The sequence below is a fragment of the Ambystoma mexicanum genome, chromosome 5p (genome assembly GCF_040938575.1).
Source record: "Ambystoma mexicanum isolate Mex_15411 chromosome 5p, UKY_AmexF1_1, whole genome shotgun sequence".
Taxonomy (NCBI): Eukaryota; Metazoa; Chordata; class Amphibia; order Caudata; family Ambystomatidae; genus Ambystoma; species Ambystoma mexicanum.
In genome coordinates this window covers 710153448-710174683 of record NC_090930.1, presented here as the reverse complement: position 1 = coordinate 710174683, position 21236 = coordinate 710153448, and positions in this window count along the sequence as shown.

Genomic DNA, 21236 nt, shown 5'->3' with positions numbered 1-21236 from the left:
ACACCTTTATCATACATTAAACAATTCCATACATGGAAACAAGGGACAAATCCAAATCATTACGAGGGAATATGAGAATGAACAACATTATTAGGCCAAGTCTTTGCACAGATAGATCAAGTAAACCGGTTAAAGGTCTCCTTTAAGAATTTCAGCAGACAGATCATCGCCATGGGGTTATCACCTCTCAGAAAGAAAGGGCCAAACTTCCTCTACCTCCAATGTCTTAGAGGCTTCTAGTAGCTTACTCATATGTTTAGTTCTTGAATCAGTTACTCCTTGGCAAAGCAAAATCACATGCTTTAATGACTCTGTTTGTCTAGTGTCGAGGCAGAATCTACATCCCTTCGTTGATGACTTCCCATACATTTGCAGTAGTTGATTCGTGGGGTAAAGATCAAATCTGAATCGAAGAAACCGGCTTCTATACCAGCCATTGGGGGCTTTGGCAAGATAGTTTGGGAGTGTTCCTCAGGGTTTAGTCTCTTTTCTTAACACGTGTATAAGGCAGTCAGAATTTCTTTCCTCCTGAGTTCTGATCCATTCCTCATGCCAGAGTTTCATTTTCAACTTTTCTGGAAGTTATTCAGTTCTTACAAGTCCGACTGCAGATTTTCAAGAATACTACAGCATCCATCGGACCACTGTTTCATTAGACTGTTGTCCGCTCTATGGTGCTCTAACTTCAAGATTTCATATGGAACAGCCGGAGAGGGCATCATGTTTTTCCGATAGTGTTCCAGAGTCTTCCATGTCACTCGCGCTTGTAATGAAACCAGCCCTGGTTTGTATCTAATCAATAGCAAAACAAAAGAGTTGATGGCTGGAAGGTTTAGAATAAATCTTGACCTCTGGCATTGCTCTGGGCAACCCTCCAGACCATCGTTCTTCTCCTGCCAAGCCATTACAAAAGGGGAAAAACCATATGCAAATCAGGCTTGGTCCCACCCCCAAAGGGGTAGTCCAGCCAGAACTGCTAGGTCACATCCCTTTTGCAAGAGACCACAAGCATCCCCAGACATGTTTCAGCCTTGTTGGGCATCATCAGTGAGGAGTAGCTTGGGTCTCTAGGCCCAGCAGGCAAGGGACCCACATCTGGGCATACCCTTCCCACTCGGGGTGACAATAGCAAAACAAAAGAGTTGATGGCTGGAAGGTTTAGAATAAATCTTGACCTCTGGCATTGCTCTGGGCAACCCTCCAGACCATCGTTCTTCTCCTGCCAAGCCATTACAAAAGGGGAAAAACCATATGCAAATCAGGCTTGGTCCCACCCCCAAAGGGGTAGTCCAGCCCGAACTGCTAGGTCACATCCCTTTTGCACAAGACCACAAGCATCCCCAGACATGTTTCAGGCTTGTTGGGCGTCATCAGTGATGAGTAGCTTGGGTCTCTAGGCCTAGCAGGCAAGGGACCCACGTCTGGGCATACCCTTCCCACTCGGGGTGACAATAGCAAAACAAAAGATTTGATGGCTGGAAGGTTTAGAATAAATCTTGACCTCTGGCATTGCTCTGGGCAACCCTCCAGACCATTGTATCTAATCAAAGCAGTCAAAACAGAGTTCGGAAGCCTAAACATTTTTCTCCAGTAGGAGCCTTCCAGTGCGGGCCATATTTTCCATGGAGTAAGAAGGAAGGCCTCAGCTCCATAGGTTAAAGATGTAAAACAACAGTGCTGGCAAGATGGAAAACCTTCCGAAGAGATGGATCCTTCTACCTTGACCTGCCAAGATTTTTTATCTGGATTTCAAGGACAACCGCCGAGGTTGATCGCATATGCTGTTATTAAAAAGAGTCCCCAAGTAAGTAATCTGAGTGGTCTTACTCAATCACCCATGCTCTATGTACCAGTTGAATGCAGATCCTGGTGTATTCCTTGAGGGGTCCAATATCATAATGCTGGTCTTCAATTAATCAATTGAAAGGCCATTTAGTACTGATGAAGGGTCGATAGGGACCTCTGTAAGCCTATTGGAGTTTTATTCATCAGGACAATGTCAACCGCATAGAGTAGGCTTGGAAGCTTCTCAACCCTGATGTTAGGGGGACATGATCTTGCCATTTCTAGAAATTCAGCTACATCCAACAGGAAGAGTAGAAATCACTTTTGTCAAAACGCCCCCTCCATTCAATCAGACTTGGATGGTGATAGATTCATAGAGAGATTTAATGGCAGTCAATAAGGGCAATGGGCATTTCAACACTTCCATTTTCTTTCAGAGAAGACAACAATCAATGCTATCAAAAGTTTTACTCAGGTCCAAGTATGTCTTTGTGCTGCTATTGTGAGCCTTCCCTTTGAGTAAGTTAGGCAGGAAAAGATACAGCTCAGTGTCAGTTCCTGTTTGTCTTGGGTCGGCTCTCTTTATAGATTGGATCCAGGATAGCAGTTGTTTTAACAGGAAGGGGGAAACAATTTGCCCAGTGTGTCAAGTAACGTGATTGGGCGTTAGTTAGACGGGTCCTGTCTATTACCCTTTTTATAAATCGGGACAACAATTGGTTGCTTACACGAATCAAAGATCTTACCCGTTCTAAAGATCTGATGAAAGAGATCCGAAATAAAAGGAATCCAGAACTCTGGGGGTTGCTGGATCATATTGTTGGTAATTCCATCTGGGCCTGTGGCCCTAGAATGGTTAGCTTTTTTAATAAGGATCTCCAGGTGCAAGTACTCAAGATGGAAAGGCCAGGCTAAACCATTTGCTTCAATCTCCTGCTAAGATGTATCCACCTCTGCTTCAAATAATTTGTTATAGAAATCAGTCCATGTTTCTTCAGGGACAACATTTGCCAAGGAAGTAGATTGCAAGAAACTAGCCTTGTTGAGTAACTGTTGAGTAACTGCCATGTAAGTCTGATGTCTTGTTTGACATATCAAACAGTTCTTCTACTGCTGTTTTCTTTTTGACCAGAAGAGAATAGTGTTCATGCATCGGATGGGTAATCATTTTTAGGTCTTTGCTTAGTAGATTTTTCTGTCTCTTCAGTGCTACATTGAAGACATGCCTATGAGAAGGTGCCATTGCCAAGTTCCTATAGGATATAGTCATGAATTCTTTCAGGAGCGGAACATAGTTCACGCCCCCCCCCAGGTTAATTAATCTGCATATGGTGTGCCGAGGGAGACAATGGGCCTCATTACGAGTATGGAGGTAGCCATGCTGCTAAAGGCGGCATGGCTACCCCCATACCGGGTAACAGGTCCGGTTCCCGCAAAAGGGGACTTACCGGGCCATTCCGATCTTGGAGGGCCCGGTAAATCCCTTTCGCGGGACCCGGACCCAGTATATCCCCGTTCCAACTGAGCCCCCATAGGGCTCAATTAGAATGGGGAGGATGCTAACAACGGACCCGTCATTAGCATCCTGGACTGCTAGAGGGTCCAGCTAAGGATGCCCGGTCTGACCAGGCGTTCCTTAGTGGAACCCGCAGCAGTCCTCCTAATAGGGTGACCCATAATGAAAGGTGCTGGTTCATTAAGTGGCCACTAGGGTCCTAATGAGGCCCAATATCTTGGTTCTTTAGCTGCAATCGTTTAGTCTCCTGAGTTACGTCTACGTCCTAGGAACATTTTTCTCTTGTTGAATAGAATTTACCATCCCAGGAGAGCTGGAACAGCATATGATCACTTGTATTTTGCGTGATCACAAATTCTGAGATCTCTGGGAAAATTGAGCTAGAAAAAAAACCACAGTCGAGTATTCTGGCCTTGCCATTACTTGACCTTGTATGCTCCGCCGGGATGTCTCCCTGAGTTTTTCCATTCAGAATATGCAGGTCTTTGTCATTCATCAAGTCAAGCCACTTCTTTGCTCCCAGTAATCCGGGAGATGATTGAGCAGGGCCAGCCGGACGAAAGGTGTTCTTTGTTTCAATTCAACAACAGTTTAAATCCCCACCAATGATAACGAAGTGGGGGTTGAGAAGAAGAGAAATATCGTCAATTGCATCCAAGCTATTATTTAGGAAAACATCAGCATTTATTCTCTGTGGCTTCCAGTAGATATTACAAATCAGGCCCCTTTGAGTCTCCTGACCCGCTTCTTTCTCAATGGTTATAACTGCGGTCTGTAGAAAAAGGATGGGGTCAGCTACCTCCACCACGCTAATCCAGAACCCCAGTTTTATAAGAGTAAAGCCCTGCAGATGGGCATCCTCTTAGGCCTTTTTGGGCAGGATTGAGGTATGCTACATAGCAATGAAGGATCGGGAGGCAGGTTAACCAAGTTTCCTGAAGACAAATAATATCAATTGATCCAAAGAGGATCAGTGCATCTGATCGCAAATGTGTAAATCCCCTGGTGTTACAGAAAGCAAGGTGCAATTCTGAGTCTCGCTGTTAATTGCTGTTTAGCAGTGGCAAATTAGTGTGCCCTAGATCCAGGCATTCAGTAAATTTACTTTATTGCTGGTTACTCAAGTATAGGATGGCACGTTTAGGCTGGTCATTCCCCATAACAGTGATCAACATATCTCCTCTGTGTGGGACCGAATGATTGATCAGGAGCTTATCACAGGTGTCCAGGGTCAAAGGAGCTCTTGAAGAAGTCAGACTGGTGGTTTTTCTATCTTTAGCCTCTCTCTTAATCAGGAAGGCGATCCGGATCTGTGCTGAAATAGCTTGTTCCGACAAAATGTCTGGGATGTCCTGATCTCCATTGGTGCAGTCTGTAAGATCATATCCCATTTGTAATAACAAGTGGGCCACTTCTAAGAGTGAGATGTGTACACCATTTGATCTTAGATGGTGGATTACTCTATTGTGACAGCTTTCTACTGAGAACTCCACTGTGCAGATTTGGTCCGAGTTCAGAAAACTAGGGATGGGTATTTGGTGCATAAGCAGCATCACATTGGCATGATTCAGAATAAAACCATCATCTGTTGACAATAGTCTGTCCAAGAGCAACTAGTACAGGACCTCTTTTTTAGCTGAATCAGCCTGGTTCTGTCGAGTATGAGGATGCTGGTTAATAGGAAAATCCCTTCTCTCCAATGCATCCTGTCTTTTTTTGAGTCATAGAATCTCCTCAAGGCTGCAGGTGAGCCTGGACCCTTCACTTTGTTTTTGAATGTCAACCTTTTGCGTCTTTCCTTGAGTCAAAGAGGGACTATATATACCTCCTTAGGCTTGAAAATCCGACCCTGGTGGATGACAATATTATCGGGGATGTCCACTTCCTCTGAGTAGTGGAGATTAGCCACAGAGTGGACACACTTCCTCTGGACCTTCACTGAATCCATTCAACAGAGGGTTGCTTGAACTGTATTTCTGCCTCGTCCCTGTACTCTTCTTCGTCGAGCGAATAAGTGGAGAAATTTAAGCAGTCCATCAGTGAATGTTTGAAAGGGGAGTACAATTAGGGTGTACTATTAAGACAAGGAACATCATGTTTGACAATATGGACGTCTTTGGATGACGCCCCTGCCTGGAAGTCCTTGTTCCCCAGTGAGTTCGAGGAATATGGTCTAGGACACTGAAGATTTCTCAAAAATGCATGGCTGTTTCTCCCATTTTGATTGGTTGGCATTGGAAGGTTTTTGGTTTACTTTGATTTGGGGGCAGTTTTAGAAAGCAAACTGCAATTTTTCCTTTTTTCTTGTTCTGAAATATCTGAATAGGGATTGTGATTTTCCCAGTTTCAGTTGGAAATGACTCCAATGTAGCCGGACAAAGAGGCTGGTCGGAAGACAAGAGACCATCCTTGTTTGCGTTCCTATGGGACAAACTTGCAGTGTTGTCTCCACATTTATTTGCTTCTCTCATAGTCAGCGGGATAGGCGTGCTTGTAGATGGGGCATCATTGGCGTTCATGACACGAACATGTTTTACAGGAACCCCTCCATTTAATTTCGGCTGAGGGGATTTCTATACAGTCCATGTTGTCTGAAGCATGATCCACTCTATTCTGAGTACACAGTACATCTTCTTTCTTATTAATCACCAGAGATTTCAATCAGAGCAGCTCCAATACCGAGTTTAACAGGCCCTTTATATCAGCTCTTTCAAGGTCCAGGGAGTCCTGGAGCTTCTTCTGGATGGCATTTGAGCATTCAGCCTTGGGATCAACTGTAGATTGCAGTGACATAACGAAAGATTTAATAAAGATGATTTTAGAATGAATCGTGGGCAGCCGGGTAGCCTGATCTTTCCCGTTCTCGTTCATTGTTTCATGAAGTTTCGAATACGGGGCCAACTAGATGTAAAGAGCTGACATTATGTTGTGTTTCACGTTGAATGTCCCCGGGGGAGGGCCTTGAATGACCTCATCCATGACTTGGGTATGATTGATCGAATCTTCTAAAGAGTGGTTCTCTGGTCGATGCAGAACAGATTGCCAAGGGCAGGATGCACTGGTATCTGATGCAAAGGAAATAAGGGTCTGAGTTGGTTTGATGGAAGGTTCTTCAAGGCTAGGTGGTAAAAATAATTGTGGTGGTTGAGAGTTGGGTTCTTCATGAGAGCAGACCAACGAGTGGGGGATACTTTCCTTCTCAACCAGTTTATCTAGTTTAAAGGAACTTGTAACTAGCCCATGCACCCACTTCTCACCCTTTAGAATGTTCATTCGTACTCCTCTCCATCATTCGCTGAAAAGGTCCCAAGTACACTGTGGTTGAGGGAAGAAGGTTTCTTAGACAAAGAGGCAGTTGGCTCTCGTAAAGGCAGGGAGGAATCAAGATCCAGTTCACAAGACCCCAATGTTATTTCAGGGATGGATATGGGAGTCTGGGTATTCTGCGCGGGTTGTTGTACATATGAGTATCTTTTGGGAATCAGTGAGAAGACAACTGTTTCTTGAACTGTTTCTTGAACATCATCCATTGGAGTCAGGGAGGGAGAACCTTCTTTGTCTCCCTCCTTCTCTGCCTCATCCATTCTTTGCTGAGCTTGTGCACTTATGATATTCAGGTTTTCTCCCTGCAAAATTTCCATTTCAGTCAAGTCGGCGGCACATTCTATCAGGGGGAGAGAAGTTGAGGTGAAATACGCTGTGTTTTCAAGAGGAGTTAAAGGAGATCTATTTGAGACGGGGCCACGAGGAATCGTCACAGGTAAGGAAATGTAGTTTGAATGCACATTTGGAGTCTTCTTACCCAGGCCTCCACATTCCACCCCCCTTGGAATTCTAAAGCCAAGTTGCAGATGCTGCAATGGGCGGTCGGCTGGAAAGCAAGGATAAAGCGCACAGGGTGAATGCAATGGACGCTTAGCCCTAGAATGAGATGAGGGGGGGAATTCACTCACCTGAAATTTGGCTTGCTGCCGGCTCCGGGGCACCAGGAAAAATCACAGTTTATCAAATGTATCCATATGCAAGGATCCCTGGGGTCTTCAGGCCACAGTCTTCAGTTACCAGGGCCTCCCAGGCCACCCTGGAAACACTGACAACACTCTGCTGTACTCCACGTCGCTCCGCAACCAGAGTGGGTATTTGTGCAGTCACACCTCCTCAGGGAACGCAGGTAGTAGAAAGACTCAGCAGGGTCCGGAACAGCAGCAAATGAAAATGAGTCTAACAACACTGACAACACTCGGCTGCACATTGCGTCCCTCCGTGACCAGAGTGGGTATTTGTGCAGTCACTCTTCCTCATGGAATGGAGGTAGTAGAAAGACTGTGCAGGGCCTCATATACCTCCCTGGTAACACTGACAACACTCCACTGCACTCCACATCGCTCCACAAACTGAATGGGTATGTGTGCAGTCACGCCTCCTCAGGGAACAGAGGTAGTAGAAAGACTCAGCAGGGTCTGGAACAGCAGCAAATGAAAAGGAGTCTCGCAACACTGACAACACTCCGCTGCACTCCACCAACAGTTGAGTACTTAAACCAATCACCAAACCTGTTACCTGTGATACTGCTGCCATGTGAACATGCCCCTCATGTGACCGTAGCACCCTGCCCACACAGTCTTCACAGTACCTCAGTGATATACTGCATGAAATCACACCTGGCAACATTTCAACATGGGTAATCATTCCATGTTTCATGGCTCCTAACAGGCACACAAATCTGCCAGGAGGCTATGGAAAGTCCATGCACATCTGGCACTTCTGCCCCTGGAGTAGCAGTAAGGCATCGGCACATGCACCACAGTCCAGTGTTAGAGCCCTCAAGAAGGCAATCAGGCACAAGGACACCTCCAGGAGCTCACAGTCCAAGGGCTCCACTGCAGCCACCTCTGGGGGCACCAGTATAACTTCTACAGTAGTGGCACCAACATTGGCCATTGGAGAGTCTGCAGAAGCACCTCCCACTCAGCCACCTCCCACCAGTGTTTGCACAAGGTCTGGTGCAAAGCACTTACCCAACCACAGACTCAAATGGTAGAATTAATGTTAGCACCAAAAGCATCCAAAAACGGTGGAATTGGCCCCAGCAGTATTTCTGCCAGCTGTAATTCCGCCAGAAGAATTTTCAACTTATTCCTGGAAGCCCTGATTTAGCAGAGTGGAAAAAGTGGCAGTAATTCTGTTACCACCATTTTTTCCATTTGCTGCCAAACTCATATTGAGGCCCTTTACCTTCTGCTGACGCAGCTCCAGAAGGTCCATTCTTGAATATGTAAACAGATTTTTATCAAACTGCCTAAATATCTTTCCTGTGAACTTTTTCTACTCATCATCAACTTGTTCTCTCTGTGGGTAGAAGCTTGCCCAAGTCGAAAGACAAACTATCACTGTTGCAAACAAACTTATCATTGAATGTATTCCTCAATGTGGTCTTCAAGCAGTTATTATCAGTGACAGAGGCATTAATTTAATTGTCCAGAGGTTAGAGATATTTGCAAGACGTTAAATATTTCCCAACATGTTCATTCTGCTCATCACCTCCAAACCATTTGAAAGCCAGAATGGTAGAAATAATAAAAAGGTTGTTTAAAGCCTTTAAGGACAGTGGCTTTAAGTGTCTTGAGGCCTAACCGTTAGTTTTGCTTCCTATTCAAAATAACCCTAATACAAAGCATGGATTGTCACCCCATGAGATCTTGACTGGGGGCCCTGGTGCATTGCTACGTCCCAACATTTGCCAGCAAGCAGTTTGAATCTCCATTTGGGAGATGATGCAATATTAAACTATTGTATGTCCCTTGAAAAGAATATTAGATCCCTCTATCCACAGGTCAAGGAAGGCCTTTTGCAGTATACGGAAGGGCCTTCACACTCTCTTAAACGCAGTGACAGGGTTTTCCTGCGAGTGCACCAGATGAAATTAGAGCTGTAACTGTGCTGGCGTAGGCTGTGTCAAATTCTTTTTACAACACTATCAAATTTGGCGGCATCTTATGTGCGTCCATGTTTCCAACTGCCATAAGGGGCAACCTCAATCTGAACCATCAGAATCCACTACAGCATCTCCAGAGACCTCTGATTCACTCGCTACATCAGAGATTGCATCATCCGGTTTATCATATCTGACTCGTCTCCTGCAAGTGACAGTTAAAATGTGTGCCACAACTTTGATGCCTCTTCAGAATGGTGATCTTACTTCAACGCAGTCTTCATCATCAGATTCAGTCGACAGTGTTGTTTCTTCATCAGTGAGCACTGATACAGAAGCAGAGGAGAAGCAACAACAACCTACTTCTGCTCCCCAAATGTTCTGAATCATCATTTCAGTAAAAAGTTACATTTCTGTACAGTAATGATTAGGAGTAGTGATTAGGAGATTTATTGAAAATAACATTTTTCTGACTGTGTCACATGACACAATAAGACTACAGTTATATTGTGAGGATGTGCCATCTGACAAGGGGGCAGAAGCCCTGGCTTTCTTTTTTATTATTTAATACAAATGATGTGGGTAATTGCATCTCAGATAGGGTGGTCTGTGAACTAGATTGCCTTTCATTCAGCTCCATGCCAAAGGCATAGTGACACTTTCTCTTTAGCATCAGCCTCCTGATCTGTAGCCTCTCCTCTCCAGTGGCAAAGAGCAGCCTCAAAGGTCATTGGTGTCCTTTTGACATCTCCGGTGACAGCAAATCTAGTTCAGATCAGGGAATGAAGTTAAAATCTGCATCTCTGTTCCAAAACTACATAGTTATGATGAAATACCATCCTGGTGGCAATTTAATCTTTAAACATAAGCCATACCTGGACTTTGTGGGAAAATCTGTTGGTATTTTACATTATTAGTACATTTGATTTCAGTCATACACATGTCAACACTGTGAGTCCAGGTGAGCTGTGCAAGGGTTGTGTGTCAAACAGCTTGTCTCTGCTCAGCCAGTAGGACAAGGGACTGAAATAATATACCCTCCTTCGATCCTTTGTGAGGTTGGGAAACATTTCTCTCCCACAGGACAGTCCCTCAGCAGGAGCTGTCCTGGGAAACACGAATCACAGGGCACACCATAACAAGAGGACTAGCCTCACACCATGGTGTTGCATGCCAAATAATGCTAGGGGTCTGCGAAGGGAGTGGAGTTAGCATAGTCAGAGGGAGCTCAGCACAGTTGGGAGAACAAGAACAAAGACTCATCTTGACCCTGACCCGCTGGATTGGGTCTCAGAGCAAATGAAGAAGCTAAGCAGCAGATCTCTTGCATTTTCACAGTGTCAAAACATGTCAAAGCATTCTGAACAAGAGATGCTGTGGTGCTACCTTTGGCACTTGTTCAAGCTCTTTCAACTGCTGTCGTTGCTTTGTCTCAAACAAGATTCCCGCCCCTGTAAAAAGACTTTAAACCGCTGTGCCTCTATCAAGCGCCTCAAGTCACCAGTATCTTCATCTTTGACATGTGAACAAAGATCGACCTTACCCTGCTGGCCCTATCAACCTGCTTCATTAGAATGCTGCATCAAACGACAATATGCCTCACTTCAAATCCGACACCACATCTGCACCCGGTCTTGATCACTATGACTTGCTGCATCCGAACCTGGTTTGACCTGCTTGCACAATGCTCAGATGCCTGATTCAATGTTGTTAAACAGCCAAGAACTGTTAAAACTGCTGTAGGAAGGCCCCAGCCTCCCTAGTTATTTTGAACTCAAGGCTGGCTCTCCCTCCTTTTGCACCTTTTTCATCAAGAAGCATATCCTTTTTGAAGACTGTAGCATTGTGATGCCATTTTCCTCCCTGCTAGGCATTCAGAATGCTTTCATCTTTACATTTTGCATGTCTCCATTTTCCTTTAAAGGGGTGTGTTTTTTAAAGTGTTTTTAATAGTTAGTTGTACATTGGTATGTTTAAATAAAGTATGTATATATTAGTAGAACTTTGATTGGGCATTCATTTATTTTGTATTGTTGCACTATCGCTGCTTTGTTGCTACTGTTTCACATTCATACCCCTCTTAAAAGTATTGCACCCATTCACACTTAAATTTATAGCCTACCCACTGCCTGCACAAAAAACAGAGGTATATGTCTTACCTGTGCCTGTTTCACCTTTATGATTGGGCTCACTCTTGTTTTGTAGAAATGTGAGGGCTGGGTAGACGCTTTAGCCACTACTAACCCATCTGCTCCCTTAGGATAGACATCATTTTGTCACAAATATACTATGACACACTTTGATCAGGTTGAGGGTGAGAGTGAGAGAAATCACTGATGAGGCTGCAATGCACTCTTTTGCTTGAACAATTTCTGTCTCTCTCTCTCTACATGTATCCCACAGGGGTATTCTTGTTCACAGTTGGTATCCTAATGTTGGTATGCATGTACAGTCATTTCTAATGATGCAATACATTGATGATTGCCCTATTCATCCCTTGGCACATCCAGATAACAATCTTTGTCTATGGTCAGAATTGATGTTCTTTCTTCTCCTGGGCTTATATGCAGCATATCAGCATCTTGAAAACCTGTGAAGACAGAGTAGATTCTGAATTGTCCCAAATATCCTGCATTAAGAAGATTGAAACAAACTATAAGCTGTTTTCAAATGGACCTATAATGTTTTCTGATCTTGCTGTTTGCTATAACTGTTGATGCTGTTAATACGTCTTGTAAACCATAAAAGGGGTCCTTATTTGTTTTTATCAAAGTAAATCACTCTGTTGTAATCTACTCCGACATAATTACTTTGATTTTTAAAATGTTTTTTTTTAATGGGAGGGGCCTGGCCCCCATAAACTATCACCAAACCACTACCATGCCTGCCTCCGCCCCTCCATCACACCTAAACCCCCTAATCCTTACAAATAAATATTTATATATATTTACTTCCCCAAGAAAACATTCTCCAAAGTAAATTACCAAGTAATCATTTATTTCAATAAAACAACAGTATATGTCACATGGTCTGGATGCTCATCCATGGACTGAAAGCAAGAATACGTTTTTGAATTCTATTTGGCAATATGATGGTATTCAGAAAATTTCAGGTTTCTGGATCTGCACCCACCTACCGCATTATATATACATATATATATATATATACATATATATATATATATATATATATATATATATATATATATATATATATATATATGGATTTCTCTTTTGCTTCAGACTCTTTTCACTGGAGTGACATATGCAGAGACCTAAAATCTTATGGTGCAAATCTTTGCTCAGGCCATGTCTAGAAATTAGGATTTCACGCTTCTCAAACATTCCCACTCCTCATTACCTTCATACAAAACCTGTTGTAATTTGATTATAATCCCCTGTCAATTTGATGATAATCCCTTGGCACAGGCCTTCTGTGCTACACTAAACTTTGTTTCTTCGTGTATGGGAATAAGCACTTGCAAATACTTTCTATCCATGAAAAACAATATTACCATAAACAATGCTTCTTTCTCTTTTGAGAAACATTTTCCTTTCATGGATATGCCATTTACTACAGAATCTATTTCGTATGTGGAGTTTCAGCCTATATCCTGTTGCTAATGTATTTGGATTGAATATGTCAAATGGGTATGTGCTAACTGCTATTAGGCATTTTGCGAAACTGCAGTCTCCTCCAAGAGAAAGCATATATGGCTGGGAGACTTCTGCTGAAGGAATGGGTTAATTAATTCCAGGAGAGGGTGTTAAACTCAATTGAGACAAAATGTCTAATTTGTCCCAAGGTGTTAGAGAAAGTGGCAACGGATACTTCAGAATACCTCTGAATGATTACTGAAAAGGGACATGGCTTTGCATACAAATCGTACTGCAAAATTGAAAGGGCATAAATACTACTCTGGACTCAAAAGGGTGTGTCTGGCCCCTGATTAGATCAGAATGCTGTACACTTGGCCCAATTTATTCAGACAACCTTACTCAGATTATTATTCACATTAGGAATTGTATGGCTTTATTACAGCGAGATTACTTACACAGAAAGATTTATTTGATCTTGGATCGTCAATTCTGTTGGGGCATTAGAAGCTTCCATAATCCATGGGATTCTGTTGATTTCTGCTATCCCTTTGTTAATTTTTTTCTTATATTTACTAATCAGATGTGGTTTTAATTGTTAAAGAAAACTATCAAGACTAATGATCCAGAAGAGGTTAATATTAAGGAAACCAAAGACATGTTTGAGAAGGAACCTTGTTATCTGGAGTTGATTAGTCAAAGCACTTAAAGGTGTGCGGCTAGTGTTAGATTGCCTCAAAGGAATTAGCTGTGGAGGAAAATGGAAATATATGCAAACAACTGCTTAAAGAACTTAGATGAGAAATGCAATTATAACTTAATTGAAATGTAAGCGTAAGGAGCATGTAATTATTAAATATCTGGCATGAATGAATGTGAAAAATGTGGTTGTCAAGTCAAATATGATTGCAGAAACTTTGCATCAGTGCCAGTGCAACTAGTACTAAGGCAAACAGTGCTCTACTACAAAAACCTATCATTTGATTGCATGATTGCATGTTTGCTTCAGGACAATTGACTAGGACCATGCCAAACGCTGCCAAGATGCATTGAATGAAAGATTCTATTTTGCATTAAGACAATTTTTGCACTAGTGTTAAGTGCAGTTGCATTGGTGCAAAGTTGTGTTACTACCACCCGAAGTGTCATTTATTGTCAAATAGATGAAACCTCGCAAAAGCTGAAATATGGTTTATAGTCAATTCCTGGCAATCCGATGGGGAATCTGCATGTCCTCACATTCAAAAAATTCAAAACTTCTTATTAAACTTTCTTTGCTATGTAGAAAATACAAAATGCGAATTCAAAATGTTGCCAACACCCACACTAATTACTATTCATTAGAGTGAAAGCAGCAGCATCTTTTTCCTGAGCAGTAGGATTTGGAATACACTATTTTGGACAACTTTGGGGGTGTGGTTCTCAATCAAGGTAGGATTTAAGGGGGCATTCAGATGTTTTACCTTACAGATGGAGGCAGGATTCACCCTAGAAGAGGAGTCATTTGCTTTTCAGTGATTTGTTTCAGTCATCCCATCTAAACACAGTATTGATGTGATGCTTATCATCTCTACCTCCAGAGCCTACACTCCAAAACCCCACCAGCAGGGGCTGTGGCAGGAGTAGAGGTAGGGAAAAGCATGTACCTGTCACTGTGCATTAGTAAAGAGAGTAGGCAACAACCACTTGTAGTGGGCAGCTAATCTCTTTCATCTGCACCGGAGTGGCTTACTAATGTCACATGTTTTTCATTGATGGTCCATCACCCAAACATTCCAGTAACCCTGTCTATGTGTATTAAAGACATGCACCAACTATACATTATTAATACACAGCATTTCAAATAGATGCCTCACACATAAGGTTAATGTTCTAATACTTTTGATAAAACTCTCAGTAATGGACACTCAATGAAAGTTTCTTTCACTCTCATCTATAAGGTAAATCATTTAATTATAAGAAATAAGTAATAACGAGACATTGCTACCATTATGAACACTACACACAACACACACGCTGCAAAATGTTATTAATGAATATGCAGAAATCATTGTTACTGCCTCTAAGTCTACTCAAGACTAATCAACCATCTCAGAGACATCATAGCTACCTTAATAATAACTGAATGCCTCACCAGATCTCGCTAGGTCACCTCATCAAATCTTGTAGGACGTCTTCATAGAAGCATCTACCCTTTTCAATACCTCAATACCTTTCTCAATGTGATATCAATGATGGGAAAATCTTTCATAATCACTATCAGTAGAAGGTAGTGGGACGAGGGCTGGAGAGGACTGGATGCCTTGAACAGTCTGAGGGAAGCATTAAGCCGATCAGTACAGGTATTAAAAGAAATCCTACTACAACCTAAACAGAAGAATAACGATGTCACTTTAATGTTTGTATCAACATTTTCGAGGCCGAGCTTTCAGATCAACAATATACTGAGGAAGAACTGGAGCATACTATATCATGATCCTCTACTATATAAATTGTTCCCGACAACCCCAATGATGGCCTACAAATGAGGAACACATTTAAAAGACAAATTAGAGAGAGCAGGGAGACCACAGAAAGACAGACAAACAATGTTAAGCACAAGAAAGGAGGGTACATTTCGCTGTCTTTCTTGGAGCCACTGTACCAATGTACTGAAGGGTAAGAACATTTCCCATACAGTATTCTCTGGGAAGAAGATTCCCTTACAGGATTATGCCAGGTGTGTCCCTCCAGGGGTCATTTACAGTATTAAATGCCCATGTGGTCTTCTGTATGTAGGCCAAACATCAAGACCCACCCGTAAAAGGTGCACTGAACATAAATCAAATGTATGCTGCAAAAGCATTAAATCACCAGTGGCTAGACACTATGGGCCTCATTACGACTATGGAGGTAGCCATGCCGCTTTTTGGTTGGACCACCCCAGCTTTGATATGAAGATAGGCCTTGGCTCTGTGATTCCTATGGTATGGTCCTATCAAGGTAAAGTCACCAGTTATTAATGACCTTAATTTGCTTGTGGTCGATAAGATATACAGCACAGTTAGTCTATTCAGAACAAAGTCTTCCTTTGCGTCCATAATTTGTTCCAGTTTGAAAGTTCTTGTAGATCTTGGTTGAGTTTGATCATTTTTCAAGCTTCGGTAAGTAGAACTTTTGTCTGAATATTTGTCATGGTGTTGGACCTCCCTATGGCTCCTGCCATCTGCTTGGTCTGGTGTCGCCTGCCTCTGATTCTTTGTTGGTTTCGTCCCGTTCAGAATTCCTAGAGGGTTGTCGCCAGTGGTCAAGATTTTCCATTTCTCCATATCCGGAGCACGGCTATGGTCACGATGTGATCTTTTCCATGTATTTGTTTTTATGCCGGGCACTGGTACAGACTGGGCAAGGGCCATTACGAATCTCTTCTCCAGTGTGTTAGGCGAGGTAGCTAAAGGATCTTTCTCTAGGTCCAAGTGTGTTTATATGTCCATGAGTACTTTCTCATCCACGAAATCTTCCACAGTGATCGGGGATTTCACCAAGTCCACCACTTCACCTTCTTTGTCAAATTTTTCCATCATGGTTTGGGTTCAAACTTGCACCTCGTCAGCAACCTGTCTCCTTTTCCCTTTAGGCTGCTTAGAATCTGCTGTGCTTCATCTACTGCTAAAGATAGCAGTACGTGTCTTCTTTCAGGGTCCGTTTTATTTTGGTTTTGTTTTTGAATTTTTGAAAAAATCGAGTAGCCTGAAATCAAATCTGCTGCCGGTTTCAGCCCAGCCTTGGGGATCGAAGGATCAGTTTCTTCATGGCTCTGGATGGTTGGAGGCCTAGAGATTCCTTGCTTCTAGGAAGTCCAGGTTTTGCTCAGGGGCAACTGCGCTTTTGTTATAGCCACAATTCCCAGAGCTTTTGGTGTTTGGGCTCCTGGGATCAGATAGCATTGCACTCCTCTGGTCGCTAGCACCTGATTGACAGCATGTAATCTTGAGTTTGTTTGTAGCACTGGGGGGTCTTCCTCACTCTCTGGTTTGTTTTGATCTTTAGTCTGAACGCGGTGGTTGACGATTTGTTCTTGTTGCAAATGGTGGAGTTTGCTCTCTAAATGAACCTGAAAATCCTCCCTTCGTTTTTCCATGGCCGTAATATAGCCTTCTAGGAAAATCAGTTTCGAGTGCATCATTGCTATGATGGTGGTTTGATCCTTCATGGAGTCATTTACTGCCTCGTAAAATTTCATGAAGGGGGCCAAGGCAATAGTCACTGTGGACATGATTGTCATAAGGTCTGTTTTTTTTGATCGAGTATCTCTGGTAGGCAAACTCAGAAAATCACTCATTCTTTGTTTTTGGTGGGGCTGCAGATCCTTGAATTTCGTCGATCAATTGGACTTGAAATTAGAATTGGCAAGTCACAGGATTTTTGTTTTCCAGTCGTCGGTGGTGCTCCTGGGGGGGGTTTATCTCTTAAGACTGGGCATGGCCGAGTGCCATGCAGGGTCTTAGATGTATTTTCTACTGATAGATCAGAATCTAGAACATGAATGTTAAGCTGTGTTGGGGTTGCTAATCGAGATAAGATCCTGGGTGAGTTTCTTAGACATGGCAAGATGTTTTCCGGTCCCACCCATAACATCTATTTTGCTTCTTTCTCATTTTGTAGGGGTCGCCTCATGGGAGGGGGCAAATTGTTTCTGCAGGTCTGATTGTTCTACTTCTGGTGTGGGTTCTGTAGCGCTGTGGCTGGCCGCATTGCAAAACTCTTGTCCTACCATATGATTTTTTGGGGTGCTCAGTAGAGTGGAAATCCGCCTGCCGACAGAGGTTTATCAATGGGTCCTTCGCTTGGAACCCAGCCCGCTGCCCTTCTTCGTGTGATGCCTCTTGGTCAACAGTCACGTTAACAGGTGTTTTAGAAAGTTCGGTTGGGATATTTAATGAAGCCGACCCCAACGGTGGAGAACAACAGTGTTGTGCCAATGGTGTAGCTGTGGCTTTGTTCATCCCAGGCTGCTCTATCTTTCAGGTTTTATTTAAACGCAGTGCTTGGACGGCTTCTAAGATTTCGGCATCCGATAGCTCAGTCGATAGGTCTAGTTTTCTTTGACATTGCTTTTTGAAAACGTTCTTCAATGCGTTGGAGAGCATTGGAATTGGTAGAACCTTTGTTGTTATCACGGCTCTCTTCTTCGGGCCTTGATTTGTCCCGGTGAGGGGCTTTGATGATCCCCTCACATCTGTTGCTTGTACCTGCTTTCGCGGGTGGTACTTGGCAAGACATTTTTTCTTTTGCCTTTTTGGAGGCGTTAGCTTTCTGAAGCTGTTTTCTGGTGTAGCTAGCTTTCGCCCCCTTAAAGCAGGCTCCGTTGCCCAGAACTCGCAGGGGCTGGCTGTGCAATTCCGGCAATTGGGCTGAAGAGGCTCCTTCCAGTATAACACTATTCTCAAGGATTTCCTTGTGAAGGGCCTTGTCAGAGTCATCTGTTGGCTGGTCAGATGAAAATGGAGCCACCTCGAGTGCCTGGGTCTCTCGGCGCTGGGTGGACCAATGCTTTGATCGTCGTACTTGGGCCCACATATAGGACCGGTGCCTGAGAGTCATCAGTCACCAGGTCATCTCTGTTCGTCACGGCAAGAGGGTTCAGGAGTTCAAGAAAATATCACCTTGGCTCGCTGTCACGTGAAGGGCAGACTGATGCCAAGTCACTAGGTAAGTCTGCTTCGCTTTCTGAGAGTGGGCTAGGCTCCATCAGTGAGCCCTGTTCTTTGGTGTTTGTGTTGCTGGGACAGGTAGAGGTGGTGGGTCTTTTGAGTTCGAGTCGGAAGCTGCCACTTTCAAAATACAAATGTTTGATGCGTCGTGACTTTCTGCATCAGTCACCTTATCACTGGCTGATCGAGAGGAATTGTTACCACCTGGTGTCGCTGGGTTGACCGAGGAGTTTATCGGGCCACCCAGGAGGGGTCTGCCCACGATTTTGAGGGTTACCGTGGGGATCACTGGTGGTCGCTTGGCTCCACCCACCGTAGAAATATTGTTCGAGGGGGTCCAATGGCTTCTTAGCCGACGGCCCTCTCCTTCTTCGTTAATCTTAAATGTGTAGGTGACTTCATCCGAAAAAACCTCGGAATGCATGTTAAGGGACATGTTCATCTCTCGGGGTGTAGGTAACTGTTTGCTGAGGGCTTTTGCTGGTATCGATTTTCAAAACAGCTAGGACTGCTGACGCCAGCGCCCTTGAGCCCCAAAGAACACTGTAGAACATCTTTGTCCACATTCCGCTCCGCGTTCCGAAGGGGGATGGAATTTTAAAGGCTGCAGCGACAATCTCAGGCACAGGAAAACACACTGCCCAGCAGCAAGGGGTGTAGAAAGACTACAGCGCAGGTACCGTAGAACACCTTTGTCCACCTTCCGCTCCGCGTTCCGCAGGGGGGTGGAATTTTAAAGGCTGCAGCAACAAACTCAGGCGCAGGAAAGCACGCCTTCCAGGAGCAAGAGGTGTAGAAAGACTATGGTGCAGGTACCGTACCGTAGAACACCTTTGTCCCCCTTCCGATCCTGTTGTACTCCATGGAATGGGAACTATCCATTGTCTCTGCCGCCCTCAATCCTTAATATCCTAGTAATACTGGGATATTGGGAAGGGGAGGCAGTAGGGCCAGTTTGCTGGTACCCCCCGGAATTACCGACGGGGTACCAGCAAACTTGTCATCTGCCCGGTCTCCTCTGTTTCCCAGTGCCCATTGTGGCCTCTCAATGCACATGCATGGCTGTGCATTTCTTAGTTAAGCAGCCAAACGCCTGCTCCTCCTGGCCACCTGCATTACAATTTTAGATATTTTCAAATGTTAGGGGAAACGCGATATAGCAAATGCACAATCAAAAAACAGAAGCCTCAGTTCACAAACTTTGTTAAATCATTAACAATGGTTAATGTAAATATATTTTAATCAATGAAAATGAGGCAATAGCAGCATGATTGTTATATGCACAAAAAATTAATTTGGCGAAGTGTAAGTAAGAAAAAGTCCTAAAACAACAATGAAAGGACCATGAACTCCAGCCAAGACGTGTTTCACTGGCATCGCTGGCCAGTCCAAAAAAGTGCCAGGCCAGCATCACCAGGGCTTTTCAAATGACCAATCTTCTTCATTTGTGTATTGTACACAATTTACAATAGATTAAACTAAAGCAAATTTGAAATATTTCACAACAATCAAAAGAATTAGAAAGAGAACATTCATGCTATCATACAATGCGCATTAAACAGATACACACTAAGGGCCCAATTAATGGGAACGTGCGCGGAGACAGGAACACAGGCAGGTAACTGACCTACCTATATGTAACAATTATGATATATTACATTTAGCTATCTGTATTTTTGCAGAATTTGGTCCCTAAAGATGGTCAAATCGACCGAAATGCATTGGACACTATAAGAATGCCTGTGTCCACAGAATACAAAGCTTCACATCTACTGAAAAACAACTCATTAAGATTGTGGAGTTTTACCTGCATGAAATTCATTTTGAACATTTTTCAGAACATTTTTACAGACCAATTATTGAGAAAAAAAAGTTTTGCGTGATTTTTCTCACACAAAGTCCTTCCTAGGTCTCTGTGCATTACCCTTGCCCAGGCCATTGTACAAACACAGAAAAAAAACTGCAGAACGTTGCTGCAACACTAAACTCACCTACAAAATCCAAATCGATAGTTATAAACAAGCTGTAAGCAAAGCTAAAATCACCTACTTTTCTGTTTACATTGAACATTCCAGAAATAAATGTGTAGTCCTCAAACGTATTTCCTCCCCTCTTTCACTTTCCGCCAGTCTCCCCTCAATATACCTCTGTCAACAACAAAATGCTTACTTCTTAGGAAAAGGTGCAGTCCATTTAGACCCATCAACCACCGCGCCCAAGCCATTCCCTCCTTCTGTGCCCTCTAAGGTTGATCCTATCTCTCTTCTGTCTACTTCTTCAAAGATCCTGAAGGCCCATTCAGCCCATGTAACGACTCCCTGCCTTGACTTTCTTTGTCCGCTGTCCCCTTGTGCTTTCCACAGGGCTCCTCATCCCCGTTTCTTGTTCTCTCTCCATGTTGAACCACTTAAATTGCACATCAGATGTCCTGGGTTTTCATTCATTACCTATGCTGATTTATTGGTTCACCTCGACAATCCACTAACTTCCCACCCATTTGCTTCCAAAACTGTCCCTCCTCCTGGATGAAAAACAACTCTGTGAAACTGAACCCTGATAAGTCTAAGGTTATGGTGTTTGGAGGCCCCTTGCTCTGTCCTCACCTATTACATGGCATTCATCTCTACCACTGTCACCCCACCTGTGTTCACCATTAGAAACCTAGGACTGGCACTTGATGTCCAAATCAGCAAGATTGCTTCCCCTTGCTTTCA